This window comes from Crocodylus siamensis, chromosome 5 (genome assembly GCF_052110815.1).
Source record: "Crocodylus siamensis isolate JL-2025a chromosome 5, ASM5211081v1, whole genome shotgun sequence".
In the NCBI taxonomy this organism is placed as follows: domain Eukaryota; kingdom Metazoa; phylum Chordata; order Crocodylia; family Crocodylidae; genus Crocodylus; species Crocodylus siamensis.
The window spans coordinates 84,021,526-84,042,409 of record NC_143399.1 but is presented as its reverse complement, the minus strand read 5'-3'; the positions used below and the strand labels follow the sequence as shown (position 1 = coordinate 84,042,409).

General features: G+C 46.3%; 1 protein-coding gene across 11 annotated transcripts in view; it reads left to right on the top strand.

Annotated features, from left to right (window-relative positions):
- The window catches only part of FHOD3 (formin homology 2 domain containing 3), a 642,552-nt gene that overhangs the window by 54,467 nt on the left and 567,201 nt on the right, over nucleotides 1-20,884 (top strand). The window lies entirely within an intron of this gene.

The window sequence follows — 20,884 nt, the reverse complement described above, 5'->3', positions numbered from 1 at the left end:
TGGGAGTAACAGAAAGAACATTTAGACAGACATGGAAGTGCATATAAAAACGGATATAAAAAAGGAATTGGCCGAGGTCATTGCAGGACCCCTGGCACAGCTTTACGAGCACTCGTGGTGCTCTGGTGTGGTGTCAGAGGACTGGAAGAGGGCCAGCGTGGTTCCCATCTTCAAAAAGAGGAAGAAGGAGGACCCAGGAAACTATAGGCCAGTTAGTCTTACCTCGATCCTAGGCAAGCTGTTTGAGAAAATTATTCTGGCACACATCCACGAGGGGCCAGCAGGGGACTGCATGCTTAGGGGCAACCGACACGGGTTCATCAGTGGCAGGTCCTGTCAGACCAACCGGGTGGCCTTTTACGATCAGATCACCAAATCATTAGATGCAGAGGTAGCAGTGGACATAGTCTTCCTGGACTTCCAGAAGGCTTTTGACACTGTCTCTCACCCCGTTCTCATTAAGAAACTGGGGGACTGTGGTGTTGACACCCACACAGTCAAATGGGTCGCCAACTGACTGGAGGGCCGCACCCAGAGGGTGGTAGTGAATGGGTCCTTCTCAACCTGGAAGGACGTGGGCAGTGGGGTTCCGCAGGGCTCGGTTGTTGGGCCCGCACCGTTCAACATCTTCATCAGTGACTTGGACGAGGGGGTAAAAAGCACCCTGTTCAAATTTGCTGATGACACTAAGATGTGGGGGGATGTGGGCACACTGAAAGGATGCAATAGGCTATAATCGGACCTAGACAGGTTACAAGGGTGGGCGAAAGAGAATAGGATGGGATTCAACACAGACAAGTGCAAAGTGATGCATCTGGGGAGGAACAACCGTCACCCTACCTACAGGCTGGGGAACTCCCCTGTTGTCAGCACAGAGGCGGAAAAGGATGTTGGAGTCATCATTGACTCCAAGATAAACGTGGGCCGGCAGTGTGGGGATGCAGTCAGGAAGGCCAACCACACCTTGTCATGCATCCACAGACGCATCTCGAGCAGGTCTAAAGAGGTGATCCTCCCCCTCTGTGTGGCATTGGTCAGGCTGCAGCTGGAGTACTGCGTCCAGTTCTGGGCACCCCACTTCAAGAGGGATGTGGATAGCATGGAGAGGGTCCAGAGGAGGGCCACTCACATGATCAGGGGACAGCAGGGCAGGCCCTACGAGGAGAGGCTACGGGACCTGAACCTGTTCAGCCTCCAGAAGAGAAGGCTGAAGGGGGATCTCGTGGCCTGTTATAAACTAGTCAGGGGGGATCAGCAGGCATTGGGGGAGTCCCTGTTCCTGCGAGGACCACCAGGAGTGACCAGGAATAACGGTCACAAGCTGGCAGAGGGTAGATTTAGGCTAGACATCAGGAGGCGCTACTTCACGGTCAGGGTGGCTAGGATCTGGAACCAACATTCAAGAGAAGTGGTGCAGGCTCCTACCCTGGGGGTTTTTAAGAGGAGGTTAGATGAACACCTTGTTGAGGTCGTTTGACCCCAGTACTCTTTCCTGCCATGGCGGGGTGTTGGACTAGATGATGTACTCAGGTCCCTTCCAGCCCTAGAAACTATGAAACTATGATATGTATTAAAAATGCCAGGCCATTTTTGAAAGATAAATAATTATTAGAAATGAAACAAATTCAGTCATATAGCCATATCTTTAAACAAACAGGTTCCCTTTATCATTTTGAGAAAGTAGTCTTATTTTACTTTGATACAGTGTCCTACTATACAAAATGTTCTGTTCTTTTCTACTCTGAATTTCTGTTTCTGTGAAAAAATCAAAAGTCACTTAGTTGATGAAGTTGCCAGCATCACCCATATCTTTTGTTGCCAGCATCACCCATATCTTTTGTTTCTTGATTAATTAAAATAAGTAATGTACTTTTGGATGGTATGCCCACTCAACAGTTTTAGAGAAATGTCTGTCTCTGTGCAAATGACCAGTAACAATTTAATTTGAAACTAATTTGGTCTCATTAAGCAGTTCCTTTGGCACTGTTCAAATAATAATGTAAGACAAATCTGAATGATAAATGTGTCCTACTGAAATATAGTGAGCACTAAAAATCATATTGAATTTCTTGTGTGACTGAAAGATATGAGAAAATTAATTTGCTGTTCAAAATCAGGCAAATTTCTTTCTTAGCCTCGTTGTACTTTATCCTGCGATGATAACTGCCTAAATGAAAGGGTTGTAGTTCTACTGCATGTTGGAATTTAATTAAAAAACTCAACCCCGCCCTCTTCCTGTTTAAGGAAGAGCATGACATTTTCAGGGTCTCGCTGTAATTGTCATACATTTGTGTGAGTTGTGAGGTCAAATTTTCCCAGCTTTCTGTCCTTAATGTTGACTTCTGTTTTGCACACTTTTAACTCCATTGCTGTTGTTATCTGGCACCAATTTTAGCAGGTTGGCAGTTACAAGGCCTCATAATTGCCTTTTATGCCAAATTTGGGATTGAAAAATAACCTCTTTTTCATTTTGCTTCTCACTCCTTTTGGGCCAATTAAAACAATGCAATAAATTCCTACTGCATTATGATTTTATTTCTCACAGAAGTGTCTGTATTGGGGGAAACATTCTGAAAAAGAAGTCCACTAAAGACATATGTCTACTATGAACTAGAAATGTAGTTGTATTGCAGTAGCTTGTGTTACATAGCTAAATTGTCTATCAATTGCTAGGCACTAGAAAGCATCCACTTAACATTCTATTCTCTGTGTGCTGTACTCCACAACTTCTGATAGGCATTGGCCTTTTATTACTACTTTCCTTGCTTAGAAAAAGAGAGAAAACGCATCTCCCTCAAAGGAGTATAGAGACTAAATGAATTTGTCTGTGTAAAGCATATTCATGTCCTTGGACAGAAGGCACCATCTGCATACAAAGTATTATTTGTTAGCATTTTAAAGTAAACATTATGGGAATATCCTGCATTTCAGTGAGACTGTGAAAGTGATTCATTTTTTAGGCTATGTTACAGTGGACCAAATGTACAGTTGGTTTCAGTGAAGCTATGCTAATTTACACCACCTGAAGCTTGTTTCATAGACTTCAAAGATCATACTCCAGATCTACAGTGGTGTAAACAGGAATAGAATTTGACTGACTGGGACTATGCAAGTGATTTTCAGCTCATGTCAGCTCCTGTGAGTGAGTTCATCAGGGAGACTGTGATGTGAGAGACAGTTATATCACAGGAGTCTGACTTTGCCCCAAAGGCAGAATTCTGTTTCACCTAAAGTTCAGCTTGCAACTGATTCTGAGTTATCCAACTAATGTGTAGGCGCAATTCTGTTACTACTTGTGGGCACCTACATGCCACCATCACAGGAATTGGGAGATATCATCTGTGAATCTCTAAGGGTGATCCTGTGGAATCAGTTAAAGACCTATTTGTATACTTTTACTTGGGACTGAATTCAAAGTTCTATCTTCTAGGGTGAATTATAGTAATTTACTAGTGCAGTTGAGTTCTTCACATTTTTCTAATGATATTTACTCTAATATACATTTTTTTTCTCAATTTCTGTGCAGTTGTAGTCACCTCCATTTTCTATATTAGTCACCTCCATTTTCTATATTAGTCACCTCTATTTTCTATATTATTCTTTGCTATTGAATTACTTACTTGTCAGGTCCTGGCATGTGATTGTATTTTAATGTTATACTACTAAATCAGATCAGACCCCAAATAACATTCCTTGTTTGTTCAATATTCTCCTGCAGTTGTGGGTTACACATTAGGTGTTTGTGAAAGAAAGTGAGAAGTATGAATATGTATTTTCGGTGGAAAGCACTCATTGCTTGTGGAAAAGCACACTCCTCTTGTTCTTGCATTGTCAGCTTTTGTGGTCAGCATGGATCCTGATCAGGTATGGAGTTAGCCCTTTGTTATTATGGGTGGGGGGACTGGTTACAGTTGAATTTGGTACTTGAAGCAGACCCCTACTTGTTTGTGAGTTACTGTCATCGTTAAATATGTGCTTGTGTGGAGAAAAGAATGGAAAGTCGTTCAAGCACAACTGCATGGTCCATCAGAGAAAATCATCACTCTGAAACATGGTAACATAGCAAAAATGGCACAATGCCTTAGGATAGGAGTCGGCAACCTACGTCCAACCTGCAGAGGCATTTGTTCCAGCTGGTGGAAATGGGGTTTCAGTGGCATACGATAGCATTCACTTCCATGGGGAGAAGTGGTAATGAGTAGGTACTTTCCCAAGCACAAAGCCATTAAACAGTATCCTAGCCTAATTTTTTTTTCTTTAAATGCCTGTCCAAATAGGAAGGTTTTGCAGTGCTTCCAAAAGATGTTCAGGCTCTGGCAGATCTTAAGAGGAGGAGAGCTCCAGAGTTAGAGATTGACAATTGAGAAAAACCTCCCAAGTGTTCTTGCCAAGTGGACTCGGTGCTTCGGTAACACTTGCAAGAGGTTGTCTTTGGCTGTTCCAAGGGGTGAAAGGCAGAAGGAGGTCTCTTAGATAGAAAGGGCCCAGGCTGTTTAGAGGTTTATAGGTGAAAACCAGCACCTTGAATTGTTCCCAGAAAAGCTATTGGGAGTGAAGACCCTGGAGCAGTGGAGTTATATGCTCCTGGCAGCCCATCCCTGTCAGAAGGTGAGCTGCTGCATTCTGCATGATCTACAGCTTCTGCACACTCTTCAAAGGCAGCCCCATATAGACCATGCTGCAGTAGTTTAGCCTTGAGGCGACAAAGGCATAGATGATGGTGGCCAGGTCTAAATCTGAAAGTAAGGGTCTCAGCCTTGTCTGTCACCAGAGGGAGTTGGGGAAAGGCACTCTTAGCCACTGCTGCCACCTGATGATCCAGGTGCGGCAAGGGATCCAAGAGCACCCTAAGGCTGTGAATCTGAGTAATAAGGAAGATAAAATCCCATAAATAATAAGTGTTCTAATCCCCCTTTTCCAGGTCACACAGTCTGCACACCACCATCACTTCTCTTTTGTTTGGATTCAGGTTCAGCATAGGCGACTGGTAGGGGGTGCACGTGTTCCCCCTGACGGGGCCGGTCCCCCTCCCAACAGGGAACACTGATGCTATCGGTAGGGCTGGTGCCCTCTGACTTAGTTCACCTTCAAACAGTCCCCAACTGTAGCCAGGTACTTGGAAAGGACTGAGACTGTGGTGACAGGTCAGATGAGGAAGAGCGGTAGAGCTAGGTATTATCATAGTGATGGCAGCTCACTCCATATTTCCACAGTCTCACCCAGTAGTCTCATATACACTTTGAGCAAGTGGGGTGACAGGTGAGAGCCCTGGAGGACCCCACAGAAAAAGTCACAAGGGAAAGATAAGCACTTGCCAGTCTCCACCCTCTGGAACTTCCTTGCTAGAAAAGAGCAGAACCCGTAGTCCTTTAATTACCTACCAGGTCACATTAATTGTTAAAACAGTCCTCTAAATACCAACCAGGTTATGTAAACACTTCTTCACAGCATCTCACAGTCAACTGTATCAAAGGCTACTGAAAGATGTAGTAAACTCAGTAGGACACAGTTTCTCATGTCAGCCTTGAGGCAAAGATCATTGACCATGGTCATGATTGCAGGCTGTGTCCAGGATGGAAGTGAGACTGACAAGGGTCCAGGAATCCAGTGGCATCCAGATATGCCTGGAGCTGTTGGGCAATCTAAGTGCTATGCGGCAGGCTGGTTAATACATGAGCTAAATCCCCTAGTCTCTCCTCGGTCTTGAGCACAATGTAGATGCACCCCATGTTGGGCAGGTTTGGCAATGGTTAACTTCTGTAACTTTTTCTCAAAGGCCATAGCCACTGTGCCCTCATGAGCTCCAGTCCTAGGCTGATGCAACACCAAGTATCCATCTGGAACCACCTGGGAAAACACCATCCTGGAGGCCTTATTCAGCGAGTTCTCAGTGATGCATGCAAGGTTGACAACTGCATCCTGAATAATATTGAAGATGACTGCAGTTTTACTAGTCACCAGTCTAGTATTAGTAGTAGTAGTGATAGCTTAGGGTTTCCACTGACTGCAACTCCTAATGAGACAGAGGATGGGAAAGAGAGCAACAGGGACCAAGTTGCCATCTTTTGTGCCTCTCAGAGTATTTTTTTTCCCTTCTGCCTTTCATGTGGTCCCAGTAGGTACAGTTGCCATCCCACCGGTTCCTTCCCAGACCTCACTACTTTCCTGTAACTCAGGGATGTCAAACATACCAACAGGCCGTGGGAAGTCGGGGGGCATGACTGTGGGAATGGCCTGCTGCAGAATCCAGGACCCTTGGGTCCCAGTGTTCATGGCAATCAGCAGCAGGAGGTGAATGAAGCTTGATGTAGCCTTTGGCCACTTCACCTGTTGCCATTGCTGTGTCTCTGTCTCCCCAGCACAGGGCATGTGGCATCAACAGGTCATGCTCTGCTGCCGGTGCCACTGTATGCTCCAGGTTGGAGCTGGTGCTGTTGTCACTGCTGCCACTACTGCATGCTTTGCTGTTGTTGCTGCCACCATTGTGTACTCCAGATTGAAGCCCTGGTTGCAGTGCTGCTGTTTCCTTGTGCCCTAGGCTGGATCTGGCTGTCAAGGAGCCCTACAGTCTAGATCCAGGCCAGGGCACAAGCTGAGTTGGACACCCTTGTGCTAACTTAGTGTGGATTCTACCAGGCTGATAATACATGATTGCTTTGCTGTAAAGAGCTGACAGTTTGACCAATTGACTTCCTGTTGCCTCTGAGGCTTTTAATATGTTGGTTGAATTCCACTTTGGAATCCAAGTCCCATCCTTTTGAAGCACAGTCATATATGTAATCAGGTTTCTTGGAAACTGCACCTTAAACTTGAAAAAGCAAAACTTGAGACACTTGCCAGCAGCAGAAGCCTCCTGTCATCTGGCTCCCAGATCTGGGGGCCCACAACCCTGGGAGGGCTGTGGGGCTGTGCTGGACTCCTCCCAGGGGTGTGGGCCCCTGGATCTGCACCGGATGACAGGAGGCTGCTGCCGTGACCTGGGACAGGCACTGGGCGCAGCCCTCACCCAGCACTGGGGAAGACGTGCTGCTGCTGGCCCCAGGCAGCAGCAGCAGCCTCCTGTTATGTGGTCCAGTGGTAGGAGACAGGAGAGCCAGTGCTGCGCTCCGAGCAGCTCCACAGCCCCACAGAGCTCAGCCAGTTGGTGGGAGGCAGAGCACAGCCCAGGCTCTCTGCCTCCTGTCACCAGGCTGAGCTTCATGCGGCTGATGGAGCTGCTCGGAGTGCAGCCCTGGCTCTCCGTGCCTCCCACTGCCAGCCTGGCGCCGGGCTGAGCTCCATGGGGCTGCAAAGCCACTTCGAGCACAACCCTGGCTCTCCCCTGCCTCCCACCGCTGGGGTGCTTTGAAACTTGAAACATTTTGAGTGCCCTCATTTTGTTTCAAAGCTTTTTGTTACATTTCGATTTTGCTGCTTTTAGTTCTAAATGCGTCAAAACAGCTTCGAAACACTCTGCAAAATTTTGCACAGCCGTACCATCTACCACCCTGATTTTTTGTTTGTTTGTTTGTTTTGCTTCGTTTAGGAACTGGGTGTACAGGACATTCTTGATGTGAGCCTCTGAGCTATGACCTCCTTACTGATTATGAACCAGGCTGCTTATCTTCCAAGCTTTGTGCAAAACCACAAAGCAGCTTTTTTCACCACAGTCAAACTTCCACGAAAAACAAACAAACAAAAATCTTAGAGCTGATGAGAGTGATGACTAGAGGGGATTATAAAGGTGAGAAAGTAAAGTCTAGTTTTGCAGTTCAGTTTTATGGATTTCTTACTTTGCTTTACTTCAGTTCAGCACATGGCACTGATTTGGGCTTTCGAAAAAAATTATGTGGGGGTACAGAAAATGGAAAGGCTTATTACTTTTTCCTGAGGAAAAAAATGGTAATGAACTTATATTTAATTTGCTAGTGAACTGTGAAGATTTTAATCCATAGTCAACAGTATTTTTTAAATAAATCGTGAAAATGCATACTTAGTGTTTGATAATAAACCACTTGAATGCACTGAACATAGTAAAAGTCTTTCCTGGGTAAGTGCCATCAATTGCTGCACAATCTAACTTTAATTTAAAGGAATGATTGTCTTGGGCTGTGAAGAAACCTGTGAACCTGTGCAGTATTGTCTTTCAGATTCTGCAAATTTTGCTGCTGCTGTAGCTGCTGGTCAGTCTTTTTTGCATAAGGGTAAATTAAACTGGAATTAGGCATTTTTCAATGCGTTTCTTCTTGAAATAGTTGTAGTGTAGAACTAGGCACTGGGTCCACCTACTGAAGCAAAGGATCCAAAAGTGGACACTTGTTTAATATATTGTAACCTAAAGACCCGGGTTGTGTCCAGACAGGTGAGCACGTGCTGCAGGTCCAAGGGGGCAGATGCTGTCACAGGTGGCAGCAGGTCACAGGCAAGCAGCAGTCCTCACTGCCAGACTGCTACAGTGGGTAGAGGGTGCAGGGGCTACTCAGGGTTAGGGTTGCTTCAGCAGTCCAGCTGGGACAAGGGGCTAGCATCCCCAGATTTCAACTGGCTGGGTCTCAGAAGCTCCTGAGGGGAAGTAGCTCTGAGCTGCCTGCAAGGGCAGCTTTTTATATTTCTGGGACCAGCACAGGTGTCAAATGATTTATTGATATATTTACAATTTTAAAGGAAGGTGAAGCCTATGAGTGCCTCTGTCATCATAATAAAATAAATTCTAAATATCTATACACTTTGGTGTTTGATTTTTTTTTTTTTTAAATCAGAAAAATCAGAGCTGACTCCGCCCCCATTGTTCACCAGGATGTGGGGCACTGAGCAGCATTGGGATGCCAGTGCCCCTCACTCCTGATCTGCAACCCCTGCCTGCCCCCACTAATTCCCTTCTGTCACCAGCTCTGTTCCAGCACCAGGACATGAGTCCAGCTGCAGCTGTCCCACCCCCACCCGCTGCTTTGTGGCTCTGAGCAGTGCCAGCCTTTGTTGTGCCCAGGCCCCAGCGATCCCTGTGCTGTTGCTGGGAAGCCCTCGACTGGGCTGGGCAAGCCCCTTCCTTTCCAAGCTGGCCTCCCCCTGCACAGGCTGCTCTAGGGGATGGGGAGGAGGCTTTAAGCCCAGTTCTGGTGGCCTCTTCTATCTGGAATGCTCCCCTATCCCTGACCCCCATCTGTCTCTTCCTCACATACACCCCTGCTGCCACATCCACCTGTTCCCCCAGCCCATCACACCTCAAGTGATTCCTGGGACTGGGGCCACATGTCTCAGTTCTGGTGCAGGCATGGGGCAGGGCTGCAGTGTGGTAGTTGCCCCTGCAGCTGTGGCTCTTGCCAGCAGGTCTAATTCTGACTGGAGGCTTGGTGCACTGGATGTGAGATTTGGGGGCGAGGTGTGCCTGGGGTTTGTGGGGGAAGGCAATTTGGGGCTTTTGTGGGTAGGTATGGGGGTGGGTGTGGGATTTGTCTGGGTGAAGTTTGTAGGGGCTTGTGTAGGGGTGTGGGGGCTTGTGGGTGTGGAGTATATAGGTGGAGTGGGGGGTTGTAGGTGGACTGTAGGAGGGTTTCTTGGTGTGGGGGGACTGGGTGTCATGGGACTGTGTGAGAGGGCTGCGGGTGCCCTCACGAGCTCCACCTGTGTGGGAGTCTTGAGTGACAGCAGGAACCGCCTGGATTCTGCTTAAAGCTATGCATCAATGGCCCAGGCTCAGGTTTTGGGTGGCACCACACACTGCTGGGGGGCTCTGCTAGCAGCGGGCCACAGATGCCCCAATGGGCCGTTGCTGGCTGCTGCTGGAGCAGGGCAAGGGCTGTGCACTGTGCCTACCCCTCCCACACAGTTCTCCTTCCCACCCCCACGTCCCTGCTTACGTGGGACAAAGCCTGAATCCAGGCCACTGCTGTCAGTCTCGCACTGCTTCTATTTTCTCCAGCATGCTGAGGCAGTGTGTTGGAGCAACAGGGGCACATGGCAGCCATAGAGATGCTCTGGCTTGGTGCTAGAGCATCTCTTTGGAGAACCTAGGCTTTGTTTGCTTCAGGACATTTTTGAGGAGTGCGCCCTGCACCACTTCCAGTGTGTCTTTTTTTTTTTTTTGATACTGAGATTTCCTGTTATCAAACTTAGAGTCCATGCTGCAAATATGCAGTATGGGAAACACTTTTTTGTTCATGGCATTGAACAAACTGCTTTGAGATGCTGCAACAGGCATATGCTCGCTTGTGTGGATGTGGCCATGTAGCCCAGCTGCACGAGGAGTCTGGCTCAGCTAGAGAGAGTGGTTGTAGTGGACAGGTTGTCTTTGCCTGAACCTGCTCCTGGGCTGGTAGGGAACACTCGGGGGACTGGATATTGAGGTAGAATGTTCCTGCTGCTGTTCATGACTGAGCGTGGCTTTGCACAATGCCCATTTGGAGAGGGCAGAAGCAGCTGTAGAGGTCTCTCTGCCCCCTGGACAACTATCGACAGTCACCATGGGCGGGGGGGGCATGTCACTGAGCATGGACAAGAATGGATGGAAGAATTTGTTTTTGCTTTGGGGACTTAAAGTTCCCAGCTGCTGCTTCTGCACTGTGGTTGACCGAAAAGGAGATGGGCCTGTGCTACTGTGCTTCTGCCTCTGTCTCTTTCCCTACCCCCTATCCCTGCATCTGTTTCTTTACGTGTGTGTGTGAATCATATGTATGAACAAGAGGAGATGCAAGGTGATATTGAGAGTGAAAAACTAAAGAGACAGAAAACAAAGGAGGAAAAGATTCAACATAATCTGTTTTAGAGAAGAAAAAAGAAAAAGCCTGGCACTGCAGATAGGGTAGGTTTAGCCATTCAAACAAAGGCCAGAGAAACACAATATGTTACATTTCTGAAAATGTTTTGAGACCGCTATATGTTAGAGGTAAATAATTAGTGCCCCTCTTATTTCATCACACCTCAAGGAATATGGCTTTGAGGAGAACAAATTTGATGACTCACCTATTCTTTCGCTTGGCTGATAGGTTTAGTCTTTGACCTTTTGAGTGTCAAATACACTTTCTCAAGAGTACTTGTGTGCACACATCTTTTTTTCCATTTCTAAAAGGGGATATTTATGGTCCATGTCTAGCCCGTTCCTCTTGCAAGGATATGCATGACAGATAATGATATTTATCCTTTGGTTTGCAAGGAGTCTAAAGGAGTTTATGTATTTAAATTACCATATTGTGCTCCAAGTTCTTTTTCTGGACATGTCTCAACAAACTCTAATGATAGCATGCAAGGTACATGCTACACCACAGAATACAAAAGTTTCTTCCAATAGTAGTATAAAGATAGTGAAGCATCCCTCAAAGAACAGATTTTTAAAAATTTAATTGAAACCAAAATTGAATTTAGGCATTTGATAAATCAAGGGTCAAAATTTTTGTATCATACTGAATTCTTGCGACCAAATTGTACTCTCAGTTGAAATACATTCAAGCTGAAAATATATGGAGCTCAGCTTCTTTATTTTAATCAGTGTGAACCTGATCCAAAGTCTCTGATAAGGTAAGGGAATCTTGTAGGAGCTGTTGATATCCTTCGATTGCTTTTGGTCCATGATTGCATCCAGATTTTCTTTGTGATTGCTTTAGTCAAAATGAAAACATGAACTTCTTTTCTACTTTCATGCATTGATGCATGCATCTTTTTAGGCTTATTAGATGGGTATTTTATTTTTCCCCTTAGCATTCAGTGTTGGCCATTTTTGGAAGCAGCATTTCAAATTAGGGGGACTGTTGGTCTGATGCTATGTACTCTAGATCAGGTATACTTGTATTATTTCAGTGATTGAAACATCTCTGGGAATTGCTCTCCAGTTTTGATTGTAAAGGTATTTTCTGTCCATCTAAGCATGCGCAAATTTTGCAGGCAATTTATGAGTGATTTTTTGTTCAGTGTAGCAGCAGCAAGAGTAAAATGAAAGGTCAGTGGTGCATGTTTGCAAGGGCAGGAGATGATTACAGATTATTTTAATTTACTAACCTTCTAGATGGTATATTCTTTCACACTAGCCCTCTGATCTCACTTAAAATTATTTTTCTAAACAACTTCAAGATTGGCAGAAGCAGTGGATCGGGGTGGGCAAAACACTGCCTGTGGGCTAGATTTGTCCCATCAGGCCATTCTATCCAGCCTGCAGGCACCCTAAAAAATTCAGAAAATTAATATTTATTTGCCCCTGGTTCCTATCAAAGATAACAGGAGACAGAGGCAGTAGCACCTAGGGGAAGCCCTGGTAGTCTCCTGCCACAGCAGGGCCTCCCTGGCCCTGTCCCCTTCCCCACCTCCAGCTGGAAGCCTCTACCTAACAGTGGCTTCTGACCTGGGTCTGTGCAGCTGTTTGTGGCTGCGCCAGCGCAGGCAATTCAGGTAAGAAGGGGGCGGGAGGGAAGCAGGGGAGGACCACAGGGCTCACCCCAGTTTTCTGGGCTGGGCCAGCTTCTGCTGAGCCCCATGGTTTGACCATGCAGCCAGGAGCCAACGGGATGGCAGGAAAGCAACGGCGGGGGCAGGGAGGAGTGGAAGCAAGCAGGAGTGTAGGGCCCTGGGGCCAGCACCAGCAGGGCCTGGAGCAAGGCAGTAGGAGCGTGGGGTATGGGCTGGCAGGGGTCTCTGGAGCCAGGCTGGACTGTACCAGCAGGGAGAGCAGGGAGCTGACCTGGCTCCATAGAGCCTCTGTCAGCCAGGACCCTATGCTCCTGCTGCCCTCCTCTGGGCCCCGCTGGTGCTGGCTTCAGGACACAGGCTCAGGCCCTGTGCTCTTGCCCAGCTGCTACTGGCTCCTGGAAGCAGCTGTAGGACAGGGCACTGGCCACTGGGGGCGGGGGGCCGCTTTTTCCTCATGATGAGCACCAGCTCGTTCCCCGCAGGCAAGTGCAGGGTCAGGGCTGTGCACTGCTCCCTGCTTGTACCGCAGGGCTGGGGCAGGGTCACTGGGACTGAATGGGCATGTGGGAGCCAAAGGCAGCCAGGCAGGAGCAGTGGGGTCCAGTGCTGGTGGGGCCCAGAGCAGGGCAGCTGTAGCGTGGGGTCCCAGTTAGCAGGGGCTCTATGGAGTTGGGCCAGCTCCCCCTTTTTCCTGCTGGTGCAACCCAGCCTGGTTCCACAGATCCCTGCCAGTGCACAACCCCACGCTCCTACCACCCCACTCTGGGCCCTGCCAGTGCTGTCTCTGGGACATTGATGCAGGCCCCATGCTCCCATTTGTTTCCATTTTCCCCTCCTCCCCCCGCCACTTTCCCAACTTTCCTGCCTGCCCACTCCGTACTACATGGATCCCACACACAAACACACACACCTCCCTATGTGCAATCACTTCTGCATGTATACCACAAACACAAATCAGGACAAAAATATATTTTTAAATTAAATTAAAATATATTATTATGGGAGTTTGATTTTTAGTATGTAATTTGTTCCCCTCCCTCCCCCCTAAGATGGCAGATCCTTTTCCTAAAAGGAGTGCTTCCAGAGGCATGGGGAGGGGCTTCCAGTGGCAAAGGTCAAATGTTAGACGCAGGACTTCCAGTCCCAAGATGGTGACCAGGGGGTGGAGCACCTGTCGGCGGGTGGGGGCTGCCCATGTGGCCCTCGACAGCTTGCCAAAACTCATTAAGTGGCCCTCCACCCAAAATAATTCCCTGTCCTTGCATAAGGTGAACCATGTTTGGTGCTTCTCACTTGCAACATACTTTCTGAGCATTCACACTGCTTCTGAACTGTCTCTGAACCATTTAGAACATCCTTGTTGAGCACATTATTTAATGATGCTTTTATTTCAGTATCTGAGGGGAGAAAACTGAGCCAAGTATCCCATAGTTTCTTAGCAATGGAATAGAGAGCCAAGAGGACATGCACCAGAAACACATGGGGCAATTTATTTTGTGAAGTCTGACAACACAAATTTCTGGCCACACAAGTTATCTAAGATTTTTTGCCAGTTCAGTGGCTTCCATGTTGAACAAAAGGCATATTTACTGCCTCTTGCCAAATCAGCCTTGTGATCAGATACCTCAGTGTTGTGGCTGGAAGAGAGCATTAGCACCGAGGCATTCAAGTTAAGGATGTCACACGTACGTTTCCTTTATCTGTAGATGATAGATCAGTTGGTTTTATTGAGGTTGGTTGCTATATTTGTGATTATGAAGGGATCCTAAACCACTTTCTCCTTAATGAGAGTCCTGAGATGCCTTTAGAAACACTTCTTATTTTTTGGGTTTGCTGTGTACGGCAGGGTAGGCACGTCATTTCCCGCTGGACAGCTGTGGGGTATACTTGTAGGTATCACTATGGTGGATGTGTCAATGCCTTTAGAATAATGGTGTTGCCATCTCTTGTAATTTTTTTTTTGTCAGTGACAGGACTTGGCCAATGTGGAGATGTGAAAATGTCCCGTATGCCTCAGTTAATTTTAACCTTTTATTGGTTAACTACCTTATTACCAGAGATCCTGGTTTTCTTTGCTTAAAAAAGGCAACTTCTCTGTTAAAAAAAGTCCAAAAAATCTCTGATTAAAAATCCTAAAAATACACACACATGCACTCATGTATGTATGTGCGCACACACACACACACACACACACACACTATAATTATCAGTTAAACATGATGTTTTATTGATATATTTAGAATTTTAAAGCAATTTGGAAGCCTACCAGTGCCTCAGTCATTATAATAAAGTATAAATATCTATATATTTTGGTATTTGATTTTGTTTTTATATCATAGAAAATCAGAGTTCTCCCTGCCCCCTTCACTCACTGTGTACTGCTGGAGGCTGGGGGAAGCAGGACACAGGGATTGCCACATGCATGGGAGGCGGGAGAGCCAGTAGGACTGGGGGAGACAGGGGGCTGTGTATTGCAAGTGAGAGGCACCAGCAGCGTTGGGGGGGTGGGCGGCTGTGGCTTGGGAGTAATGGGCAGGATCATGGCACTAAAATATCGGTGCTCATCAGAGCCACAAAGCAGTGGGGAGGGGGGCAACCATAGTTGGACCCAAATCCTGGTGAGTGAAGGGGACAGGGAGAACTCTGATTTTTCTATGATAGAAAAAACTGACAACTGACGCCCAGGAAAAAGCCAACCTATTAAATAGGTACTTTGCGTCAGTCTTTCATCAGTCCCATGGGATGCCCATGCCTGCTATGGGACAGGGAGATCGGGGTGATGGGGATCCCCTACCCTCCATAAATGCTGACCTCGTGAAGGAACATCTTGAGAAGCTGGAAACCTTCAAGTCAGCCGGCCCTGACAATCTGCACCCCAGGGTACTCAAGGAGCTGGCAAGCGTCATAGCCCAGCCCCTGGCACGGATCTTTGAAAACTCCTGGCGCTCTGGTGTAGTGCCAGAAGACTGGAAGAAGGCCAATGTGGTGCCGATCTTCAAGAAAGGGAGGAGAGTGGATCCGGCTAACTACAGGCCCATTAGCCTGATTTCTATCCTGGGGAAGATCTTAGAAAAGTTTATTAAGGAGGCCATCCTTGATCGACTGGCCCAGGCTAACATCCTAAGGGATAGTCAGCATGGGTTTGTTGCGGGTAGGTCTTGTTTGACCAATCTCATTTCCTTCTATGACCAGGTGACCTATCACCTGGACCAGGGAGAAGAGATTGATGTCATATATCTTGACTTCAGAAAAGCTTTCAATCTGGTATCCCATGATCACCTCTTGGCCAAACTGGCCAGTTGTGGCCTTGGCTCCACCACGATCCACTGGCTGGGAAATTGGCTCCGTGGTCAGACCCAGAGGGTTGTAATTGATGGCAGTCACTCATCGTGGTGCCCTGTGACCAGTGGGGTCCCTCAAGGCTCTCTCCTTGGACCCATACTGTTTTAACATCTTCATTAATGATGTGGACATTGGAGTCAGGAGTGGACTGGCCAAGTTCGCCGATGACACCAAACTTTGGGGCAAAGCATCCACACCAGAAGATAGGCGGGTGATCCAGGCTGACCTGGACAAACTCAGCAAATGGGCAGACGAGAACCTGATGGTGTTTAACACCGAAAAATACAAGGTTCTCCACCTTGGGAGGAAAAACCTGCAGCATCCTTATAGGCTCGGCAGTATTACGTTGGACAGCACTACAGAAGAAAGAGACTTGGGGGTCATCATTGACCACAAGATGAACATGAGCCTGCAATGCGATGCTGCAGCTAATAAAGCGACCTAAACACTGGCTTGCTTCCATAGATGCTTCTCGAGCAAATCCCGAGACGTCATTCTCCCCTTGTACTCAGCCTTGGTGAGGCCGCAGCTGGAGTACTGCGTCCAAGTTTTGGGCTCCACAATTCAAAAAGGATGTGGAGAAGCTTGAGAGAGTCCAGAGGAGAGCCACGTGCATGATCAGAGGTCAGGAAAACAGATCTTACGATGATAGGCTGAGAGACATGGGACTCTTTAGCCTGGAAAAGCGTAGGCTCAGGCGTGATCTGATGGCCACTTATAAATTTATCAGGGGTGACCACCAGGATCTGGGGGAACGTTTGTTCACCAGAGCGCCCCAAGGGATGACGAGGTCGAACGGTCACAAACTCCTGCAAGACCGTTTCAGGCTGGACATAAGGAAGAATTTCTTTACTGTCCGAGCCCCCAAGGTCTGGAACAGTCTGCCATTGGAGGTGGTTCAAACACCTACATTGAACACCTTGAAGAGTAAATTGGATGCTTATCTTGCTGGGATCCTATGACCCCAGCTGACTTCCTGCCCTTTGGGCAGGGGGCTGGACTCATTGATCTCCCGAGGTCCCTTCCGGCCCTGATATCTATGAAACAAAATCAAATGCCAAAATATACAGGTATTTAGAATTTATTTGATTAGAATGACTGAGTTACATATAGTTATCAGTTGAACATGATGTTTTATTGATATATTTACATTTTTAAAGCAGTTTGGAAGCCTACCAGTGCCTTAGTTATTATAATAAAATGGGACTCTGCCAGCCTGCAAGAGGAACCTGCAGTTTCCCTTATTTTTCTCCTTTAAAGAAGAAAATCCTTATTTTTCCATGGTGAATGGAAAACCTGGATCCCTGCTTATTACCCCTAGGGTAGGACTAGCTATTCTTTCCTCCTCTTTTTCTTGTGAACAGCAGAGACAAGTTTGTGCTTCTCTCCTCATGTAGACATCTGCTGAAAAGTCTAGCTTGAAAGGCGGGGGGGTACCCAGCTGCAGGTGCCCCTCCCTCCTGTTCTGGGAGTAGGGATGTAGACCCCCTGGAAGAGCAGAGGTGAGGCTGAGGGGGAAGAAGTGCTGGGCTCAGACAGGAGAGTTGTTTGGGAGCTAGGAATCACAGGGCAGTTGTGTAGGCCTGGGGTCTGCACAGCACTTGTGTGCAGAGCAGGGCTGACGTAGAGGCTGGGAGATGGGTGTGATCAAGAAGCTGGTAGTAGGGTTGTGCAAAGTGGGCCCTACTGGATTCGGATTTGGCCCGAATTGGGAACAGTGATTTGATTAGTTGATTCAGATCACTGTTCCTGATTCGATTCAGCTGAATCCGAATCTGAAAATTCGATGTTGATTCAGAGAATTAGGAATTCAGACATAGACACAGCTTTAAAAGTTATTTTTACATGCCTTGAGGTAGCAGGGATGGCTCGTGATTGTTGCAATGCTCTCACAGGAGCATGTCACAGGAGTGTGGGGGAGCCCTGCACGTGCTTGGTGGTGAACCTGGCAGTGAACCAGAAGTACTTCTAGTCCACTTCTGGGTCTGCTGGGGACCATGCTGGGGGGCCCTCTGCACCTCACTGGCTGGCAATGAGCTGTGGGGGGACCCTGGGTGTCCCCCCCCAGACCCAGGAGGCACCAGTCGCTGAGCTGGGAAGGTGTGTGGGGGGGCCAGTATGCTCCTTGGTGGACCCGGAAGTGGACTGGAAATGCTTCTGGTCCACTTCCGTGTCTGCTGCCGAGTGCACTAGGGAGCCCCCCATGCTCCATGCACCCCAGCATTGCAGCATTCACGAGCCCCCGCTACCTAGAGGTATGTAGAAAAAACATTTAAAGCTGTCTTGATGTCTGAATCTCCAAATCTTTTCCAAATTGATTTTGGAGGGTTCTGATTTGATTTGGAGAGATTAAAGGGTCATCTGATTTGATTTGGATTTGGAGATTTAGCCACTGAATTGGACCAAATCTCTGCCAAATTGAATCGGGGACCAAAGCTTCATACAGCCCTAACTGGTAGGGATTGAACTGCTGAAGAGGGGTAGACAGATAGGGGAGAGGGGGAGAACTCTGAAATGCTAAAGGGACAAAACACCCTTTCACAACACATTGGAGAATATGGGCAGCACTAGCTGTCCCCTACTAACATGGGAATGAGCAGGAGAGGGAGAGAAACCCAATGTGTACTTCCACCTTTATAAAACTCATGCTTTTTGATCTCATAAGGTAGGCAACACTGTACTAACTGGTTTTTCCTGTCATAAAAAATATAGTACAAAATCTCATTAATCTGGTCAGAAAAACTAACATGTTGAACAGCTTTCTTTCTTTTTTTTCATTGCTACTTTTCCTGTTTAATGATTGCCAATAGCAGATTAGTTTCCCCTCTTAACTGTACTTTCCACTAATGTCTGTCAAATAATTGGCTTTTATTCAGTATGTTTTGCATTGCAAAAGAGTCTGAAAAAATATGACTGTACTTAGGAATTTCTCTCCCAGCATATTACACAGTGTAAAACATCGCCAACCCAGAAATGTGAGACTAACGCTATCAGTTTTCTCTGATTTTTTTTTTTTGAGTGAAGTCTAATTTGGCATTCTGATTTATGTGAGAAAATAGTTTAAAGGCCCTCTATTTAAGGGTGGAGAGTAAAAAATAATTTATATGTTTTTAAAAGGAACTGGATTCTCTGCCAGATACCTTACTTTAAGTTTGATAAAATGCTACCAATAGAGAAAGGAATAATGGCTGTGTTCCTACCATATCCTCCTTCCCTGTTGAAGAAACTTTTAATTTTGTATGTTTGAGTAAACAGCTCCTGATCACTAGAAGCATGTTTCTAAATCCAATTTATGAAAACAGATCTGTTCCTTTTTGCATGGAAAAAATAATCTGCTGGGCTTCAGACAGGGCCATCTAGAATGTTTGGGAAGATCCTGTGTGATGTCAGGGTAAGCTTGGATTGTGTTATGATGTATAAATATCAATTCAATTTCAAGAATCCAGGCTTCGTACCCAGGCTGATGACTACATACAAGTTGCACTAGTGTAACTCTGGGTATAGACAGATGCTCACTTGGAGCAGTTTCAAGGGGAGAGGGGAGAGTTGCTGCTCTGTACCATACAGATGTTATATTTTAGCTGCTACATGTGCATGAGCCTTTAGGAATGCAAGTGAGCTAAAAGGGTGTTTATACATTCTGGCAGGTGGCAGGGGAAGGGTGCTTTAATTAGAGCGGCTCTCCGGAGCTTTGGATGTATCGGTGTGCCTGTGTTGAAAAATGGCAGCGGGGGTGCATTAACTGAAGTATTCACTCTAGCTGCTGGCCAGAGCATCTCCTCTCCTCTACTTGTCCCCTGGCTCCTCCAGCACGGCAGAAGCCAGGAGGAGCATTTTCCTGAAGTGGAGCATTTTGCCCTGCATGAAAACATGTGCAGGGGTATTCACAGCAGCAAAAAGCAGTGGCACAGCTGGCATTTTTTTTTGCTGTGGCAAATGCGTGCCCCTGCTGTGGGGATGCACCCAGCATAGCAAAAGTAGAGGCATCTTTAAAGATGATGATGGAAGAAAACTCCCTACAAAAAACTCAAGAAGCAAAAGAGCACACAGCAAAAACCTAGCGTCTCCCCAAAAGGATATTGACAGGTGCGTGGGACAGTTTTTATAGGACATGGCAATTTTGTTTAATTTAAATTTATAGCATTTTTGCTAGAGGTACAATAGGACAGAACTAGGTGTTCTGGTTTAGGCTAGTTAAACTGATAATGTTTTTTGTAAGAAAGTAATTGGTTAATTAAACCAATAAGATCCTGTATAAAATACACTGTCTGAAACGTTGGGGAATTTCTAATTTTCAACTTATTGCCTATAATATTGTCTGCATAATTGAAAATTACAAAGCTGGATGTTTCCCTTATGTTTTACAGTAAGATTTCTAGTAGGTAGGAAAAATCTATGAATTATTTTTTTCATCCTAGTCAACTCAGTGTTCTGGTCATTCAGTGGTGAAAATGCTGCAGCACCAAGAGGCCTAGGTTAAAATGTTAAGCATGGAACCTTTGTTTTCATAGTCAGCAGCTGAGGCTACTTTTGAAAGTGTCCCTTTGTCACTGCTTGGTGACTCCAGTGAAAGGTAAGCACTTTACCTGACATTGCTGCAGTTGTAACTATTGAGTCAAGGACATGCATTGTGTAGTGTGCAGAACTAGGCAGTTTTCTTTCCCCATGAATTTTGTACCTGGAGAGATGGAAGTATGATGTTGTTAAATGGTGCTCTGGGTATAGCTGAAGATACTAGGGTAGAAGTTTACTTATTTTACTCTTCTAGTTTTTCCTGGGTAACATGGTACCCAATGTGACCTGCAGGCAGAAGTAATTTTCTGGGAATCAAGCAATTGGTTCAGGGCACCAGGAGAAACTTCAAGGAACTTCATAATGGAAATCTGCATGTACTGTAAACTCTGTAATGTTGACTACTGGATAATGCCTAAGCCATATGATCAGTACTTGTATAGGCTGTAGGTAGCCATACTTCATCATGGCTGTTGACTGTAATCAGAAAAGTATAATGCCTGAGATTAGGAAACTTTAAATTAAAACATTTGATTATATATGCTGAAGAAGAACATCAAATTTGTCTAACCCTGTAATAAGTGATGAAGCAAGCTTTTCATTTCCTTTATTTTCTTAAGGGCAAAATAGGTTACTCAAAATAAGACCTTTAAAACTC